This window comes from Centruroides sculpturatus, unplaced genomic scaffold (assembly GCF_000671375.1).
Source record: "Centruroides sculpturatus isolate CEXI.00-Female unplaced genomic scaffold, Cexi_2.0 scaffold842, whole genome shotgun sequence".
In the NCBI taxonomy this organism is placed as follows: domain Eukaryota; kingdom Metazoa; phylum Arthropoda; class Arachnida; order Scorpiones; family Buthidae; genus Centruroides; species Centruroides sculpturatus.
Window position 1 is genome coordinate 381,187 of NW_019385320.1, and position 8,161 is coordinate 389,347.

The following is an 8,161-nucleotide window of genomic DNA, read 5'->3' on the forward strand; positions in this document are numbered from 1 at the left end:
ATATGAGGATTATAAAAAATGCGCGAGTACTAGAAATCGTTTCACGCTAGCTACATTTCTTGCTTGTTGCTCGTGCATGTTTTTCTTTGCGAGAACTATATCTCTAGAAACATAGTGCTCTCTACTAAATTCGTGTTTTTATAGTTGCATCCTGAGTTTTCCTTGAGATTGTATCAATTCGCATCGTGGTTAAAAACTGCGCTCAACAGACGCACTGGTAGATCGTATCGTAAAAATCAATGATATTAAAGCATACAATTCTTTTAGTACATTATCGTTCAAATCGTCATAAATTATGTTATTTTTAATGCTTAAGAGGGACTTGCCAATACAGTCTAGACATGAATATGAAATTCGAAATATTGAAATTCGCTACATAATTTATACTTCTGAATAAAATTTACTTAATTTAAAAAATTAAAACTTTCTATGTAAATTTGTAACGAAATACATAATGCGATTATAATATAATACTTGTTTTCAGTAATTAAAAGTACGTTAAAATATGAAAATAGTCACACAATATGTATTTATACTTTAGAAAATACAATAAAGGTGACGCTTCCAAAACTTTTGTGAATGGCTCGCTGTGATCCAGTTAGAAATTATAGCAGTAATTTCCGTACAAACTGACAGCGAGTCAAGAGTAAAAACACCATTTCTTGAAAATAGAATTTATCTTAAGAAGTTATTTTTAAAGTGATTAAAAATAAATATAACAGTATTATATTTGTGGAAAATTAAGCTGTGATTATAATCAGTAAAATATATTCAGTTTTCAAATTTTTCTATTTTAGAAAAATTACAAAATTTTTACTGACTTCACTATATAAAACATGCTCAGATTTATATAACAAATGATTAATCTGGTTACTTAAACACGTTCCTAGTGCCATTCTCGAGTAAATATGTGAACCAAATAAAAAAAACCAATATCTTTTTCGAAATTTCAAATGAACAAGCAGAACAAAATGAAAACAAAAGATTGGAAAGCATACATTTTGCATTAAGTGCTGATATTTAAAAAGTGCTGGAATCTTACAGATGCAACGTACGAGACAACGTTGTGTGAAAGCTGCACAAATTGTGAGACCAATTTCATGTGTTGTTAGTAATTAATGCTACAGGTAAAAATATCAATATAGAAGGAACAAATCATTAAAATAGTACAAGTTCTAATTGTTAACTTTTCTTTAATGTCTGGACCAATTTAAATTCCACTACAATGTAACACATAGTTTATTCTTGACCATGTGAGTTTTCAAACTAATGCATTGTCTTGTTAATTTTACATAATTACTGAATAAATTTCGTACTTTCAATTTAAAAAAAATTAAAATTTTCGTTAATCGCCTTACAATATGATTGATTTGTTTTTGTTCACGCTGTTTTTTCATATTATTATTATTATTTTTAAATTATAAAATTTACAACATGATGCCGAATGCACAAATTGAAATTATTGAATTTTGAAAGTTCACGCATTATTTTCTAGATTTGGTTATACTTCATATAGAAAACATTTCTGTTAAACTATTAAGCCATCAACTAAAAACTTTTTATTTACTTAAATGCTAACACACCAACTTCCTGTTTTGAAATATATGTATATTCAGGTTATAATTTTACAGTTAGTTTCAAAGTAATAAGTAAATAAATAGTACCAACAATGTACAGAACGTATATACATAAATAATTAAATATATATATATATATATATATATATATATAGAGAGAGAGAGAGAGAGAGCTGTATTTAGAATTGTGATCCTAAATTATAACATATAAGAGGCCCCTTCTCCATCAAATAATAATCTAAAAGTGTGAAGTCCTGTAGCGTGAGACCTCAAACTGTTGTCTATGTATGAATCTGGTCTTACGAATTTTTTTGTTTAATAGAAACTAATATTGTCTTAGAAATTCGTATTTTTATGCAAATTTCATGTTTTAGTACACGACAATGGGTCATACAATGACTAAAAAGAGCAGAAATATATTAATAATTCGTGCTGAATAAATGGCAATTTTCAGAAATATTTTTGATACTTAATGATTATTAATTTATAAAATAAATCTTTTAAAAGAAATGTATATACAGCATTATTATTTCTTTAATTTGAACGAATCCTTTCATTATATGATATAACTGCAGATAATTTATAATGCTTCTTTTCTTGATAAAAGAAATGAAAATAATATAAATTATTACTAAAATAACAAGGAAAAAAATAAATAAGTATCCTCTCCAACTTTTTTTATCAATAATATATTATGTAAGAAAAATTTTATTTATTTATTTATTTCTTCGTTTATGTATTCTAGGTTAAGAAAAACAGTACTTGCACAATACGTTTCTACGGGCATTTATGTAATATATTAATAAGGAGATTCTAACAGATTTTACAAATTTAAATCTGGGTTGAGAATTTTAAAAATATAAATTATTTTTTTTATTAATTTATATTATTTTTTAGTATTTGGCTTGATAAAAATATATTAACTAGAAAGGAATTTTATTTAAAAAATAAAGAATTTTTAATAAAAAAATTAATTATTTAACAAGGATTAGCTTAAGAAAGAAAATATACAAAGAATTGTTTGCTGAGAAATATAATAAAAGAAAGAATATAACTTGTATCAATTAGAAAACAATTTACTCAGATGATAAATATATTTATTTGAAGGGAAAAAGCAGAATTTTATTATAGGATAAAGATTTATTAAATATAGGAATGTATTACAGGAAACAAATATGAAATACAGTTTATACTGCAGAAAATAATACAGGAGTATAGGAACTGTGCTGCAGGGACAATATAGAGTAATGCAGAAAATAATACAGAGGTTCACGAGCTGTGCTGCAGGGATCATATAGGATTACATAGCCTACTGAAGGAAACAGGGAGTGCAGTATGTAATTCAAGAAATAATACAGGAGTATATATATATGGCAGTAAGCAATATAGAAGCGTATAAGAGTCTAAACTACAGAAAATAATATTGTATAAATATTAAATTAAATAAAATCCTCAATAGGAAAATATATAAAAGAACTATCCTAAAGGAATAAATTAATCCGAAAATGTCTAAAATATATTTTTAATTTTTATTTTATTCAAAAGTAAAGATAAAAACAAGAAAGGATTATTCGTGATCGATTCGATATAGTAAGAAAACATTTCAAAAAAAAACTTTATAAATTCTTTAAGAAAATTGTAAACATTTTATTTAAAAAAATTATTTTTTTATCTCGAATTTGCTTTGTTAAATGATGTTTATATTGTTTATAAGTGAATGATAAATGAATAGTAAAAAACAAAAAATAAACTAGATTTAAATTCATTCAAAATTTAAATGTTTTTATTATTTTCAAAATATTCAATTTTTATCAAATTTTTATGTTTAAAGAAGATTTAAGGAATAGATTTATTTATAAGAAATTCGAATAAATATAAAATAATAATTTCTAGAAGTAATTTTATCGATTTGAAGTGTTATTTTTAATAATTTTTTTTCTAATTATTTTTAGATAAATCTTAAATTATAATTACGTAAACTGCTTCACATATAAATTAATATAAGTTATATAAAAATAGTTTTAAAAATATATTTAGAATATTTCTTCAAAACATATTAAAGAAAACTTGTTTTTATATAAAAAATTTAAAGAAGAAAATCTTTAAAATTTTATATTTAACTTATCTAGAAAATATGAAAAATAAGAAAATAAACAAAATTCTAGACCAGCTTAATTACATTTTTGTATTATTAGCAAAATAAACATTTTCTAAAAACTTTTTAAAAAAATTTCATGTAAAAAATGAATATATAAAAATAGAAAAAAAAATTATTAATATTTTTCCTTAATGTTACTATCATGAAAAATGGTTAATGTCAAAAATTCTTTAAAATATTACGTCTAATCCTTCTAACAACACACTTTAATCCACCATAAAGAAATTCCCTTCCAGCTTATTTTTATTATTATTATTTTTTTTTGTATTTTTTTTTTCTACTATTAATTTTTTTTCCTTCCTCACATAATGATAAATTATTCCTTGCACACATCATAAAAATTTTTATTAAATTTATGTTAATTAATTATCCATCATTTTCTCTTTTTTCTTTAATATATACAGTATATTTTAATATTACTTATCTCTTAATATCTTCAGCTATATTTATTATAAAGATACAACAACGTGATAAACACTTAGTAAAATTACGTAGGAAGTGTCCTAGTGCTTAATGTTTCGGATAAAGTTTTATTAAATAAATTAATTTAGGATCTTTTCTGAGTAATTTTTTTTTAAGTTTGTAAAATATTTGGATGAAATAAATAATAAAATTCGATCTCACGCAACGAAAGTAGTGTTATTAAACCATCTCTTCTATCATCTTTAGCCAGTTTGTATAATGAAGCAAGATATGTTAACGATAGCTATAACAATGAAGGTATATTATTTCAATGGTCGTTGCACTCTGATGCGGTTTCCAATATACTGTACCTTGCCACTACTCTCTGGGTAATGACCACTCGGAGACTAAAGCTTAGAAAATTAATGGATCGACTGTATTAACAATCTGATAGAGGACGATATCTGCGACCTTTCAATTGTTAAAGATGTATGTTTAATATTATATAAAGCATTGGACGATTCTGTTTCAACTTATAATTCGATCTTTACTCTTCCGTTTTGATTTAATTATATCATATAAACGTGTAATTGCTTCATTATAGGTCTATGAACTGTTGGGATGCAATAAAACTTTAAACAGATGTTCTATTGTTGCTTATTTTTTATTTTATTGTTTGTATCTGTCTGGGCGATAGGAGTCGAATTGTTGAGTCCTATATACTACAATTAAAATGTATATATAATAAGATATATACTTGTATATATTTAAGCTTAAACTATAGCAAAACTTGAGTGAAAATGCATTATAAATCCTACTATATTTAAACTTCATGAATCTCTGGTTATCTTCATAATGCATTAAATTTAATAATAATTATAAATGTATATATTTGAAATATAAAATTTAATATTTCAAGTATTCCTCGTCGTAAATTTATTAAATATTTAATTATATTTATTTACAAATTACATAAATCAATAATTATAAATTAACTCTGTAATGCCGTTATATTTCTTACTCGGGGAATTTTTATGTGTATTAATTTATTTATCGCATATTTTTTATATAAAATTTATTAATTTATTACGTGTGATAAGTATAAAATTATATATAATAAGAAAATAACTATAAATTAATACGAAGGAGTTTCTAGAAATGCATCTAAACTAATAAAATAGAGTAATAATTATTCAATTTTTAAATAAAATTTAAGGTATGTAAGCATATATCGAGAGTCGGGAGTCTAGACTGAAGAAAGGAAGAGAATTTGAGGGTGAAAAAAGAGGATAAGAAAGAAGAGAGACGGTCCCAATAGTGTACTTAAGCATTAGATTGGGCGAAATATATATAGAACTATATAGATTAATATAATATATTTACATCCTTGACATTAAATTCTATTCAAAATATATTGAATAACAATGAAACTATGTCGCAGTATAGTTCTATTGAGAATTTCCTATTAGTACACATAATTACAGTAAATTATTACGCTATTATGTTGTAACAACTCCTCGGAAATCATCGGAAACTCTATGAAATTTCCACAGTTATTCAATAGAAATTTAACATATCGATTGGAATTTCTCAAAATAAGGAATTGATATATAACAGGAATCTTTACATAAATCATTTATCTTTTTATATATAATTTTTGTTAATATAATTACTAGAATATATATTTATAATAATTTACAGATAGATCAAAGCTTCTCTGACAAATTCAACTCTGCAGGAACGTCTTATTAAAAAAAATAAAAATAATAATAATAATATTCATATATTAAAAAAAAATATGAAATTTTATTACTTTAGAACGTCAATCATTGATAAATATGAACCAAAAATTTTTAATAAAAAACTATATTTTTTATTTTAATTTCTTTTTTTTGGCATAAAAAAATTCTGGGAAAATTGATGGCATCATTATATTTGTTTATTGATTGTTTTTATTGGATTTTCTAAAAAAAATAAATATTAAAAAATGTATAAATGGTATGAAAGAAGAGCAAAGTACTGAAAAATTTAATTTTGTTTTGATATAAGTTGACTTTGATGACATATGAAAAGAAAAAAAAATTGAAGCAGTTTCATTTGCATTATACAATATCCAATTTTAAGTTGCTTCTTTCAATATTGTTGCTATTTTTTATAATATTTGATAGAATTAAAGTTATGTTTTTAATTATAATTAAAATTTTTATTTGTTTATTATATTTATTTACATGTAACTTAATATATTTTGGAGATATTTGTGTTTAAACTTACCATTTAAATTTTGGAAATTTGTAGTGTAGTGTGATTTATAATACATAAAAATCTGTGTACATCTGTGTTAAAATATGTTTTAAAAAAATGTAAATTTTTATAATTTCGTGAATATTATAGGCCTACATAAAATATCGTTTTAAAATATTATATTTTAAGCATAATAAATGTTAAATTGTTAAACATGTATAGTAGCCTTTAGTTATAGTTTATACTATATTATATATAAATTATTATGTACATCATAGTTTATATGAGCTATAAACTAATCGAAACGTGTTTTATACTAGCTTATATATTAAAATTATAATGAATGGACTATAAATTAATTGGTATAACTACAACGTATAGAATTAAATGTACAGCAGTTTTAATATATGAACGTTTATGAATATTACGCTTAAAATACATAAATATAAACTATATAATACTATAATGCATATATGTACATATTATATAAATTTAAACCATATAATGCAAATTATTTAATATATTGGTTTAAACGTTCATATAAATATTACATTTATGTAAAAGGGATGTATAATTGGAAGTTTAGGAAGAGTTTGAATGATACGAGATGGGGTCCTACCAGTCGTAAATGTAGAATCCCACTCCCTTCTGAAAGCTATAAAAATAAGGGTATTATTTTCATTTTATGTTTTTTCTTACATAAAAGATCAAATTTTAAGGCCTCTGTGTCCGGAACTCGGACCACATAGTCTGCTAAACCCCCACTCTATCTAGGTATGTATGTATGTATGCTGTAGAGGTGCCCACCTCTCTCCGAAAGACACGAAGGCGATTCCTATTATTATTTTTATTTTTATTATTATTTTTTTACATAAAAGATTAAGTTTTAGGACCTTTGTCTGGAGCGAATAGTCTGCTGACTCCTTATCCATGTATGTATGTCCAGTCAGAGATGGTCCCAAATGTATGCATTGAATGAATGACTCTCAACACATTCTAAAACAAATTAAAGAATAAATTACAGGACACAGTTGTTATTTTATACACAAATTTAAAAAATTATATATATTATTTTTTTCATTAAATAACAGGAAAATTGATTTATCTTGTAATATTTTCTCTGTCAAAACAGTTGTAGATTATAGTTGATCCGAAAACATGATAAAAACTTTCTTCTAAAACGATCACTTCTAGATTTCTCTACAAACAATAACTCAATTTTCTAAATGGCTGCGTGTAGGAAGGAAGTAAGTCTAAACGACGATGTCGTATTCAGTTAACATGATCCCAATGATGTTCTATGCGCACTTATCAATTGTTAAAATAATTGGATTTTAGAAATTGGTGTTTTCTTCCACTTAATAGCACATTAAAAAAATATATTATTAAATATTTCTTTAAAAAAATAAATAAAACCTAGTTTTTTAATGCTTAAAAAATTATTTTAGCTAATTAAAATTTCGTAATTACTTGGAAGAAGGTTTGTATTTTTTTTAAATATATATATATATTTTTTTTTTAAATTCGTGTGATAAATCAATGTCGTGCAATAACATACCTGTAACATCATGTAGTTTTTGTCGATATTAATGAATTTTCTGATCTCTTCGCCTTTATTGAGATATTTAAAATATTTTAATATTGTGAACTACGTCATGATCTAAATTAGTTCCATCATTCATTGGTTTAACAATGCAGAAAGTAAATTAAATATTCTAAAAAAAAAATTCAAAATTGGAAGGTTTAAAATCGAATTTTCCTTACTTGAGACGATTAGTATCAT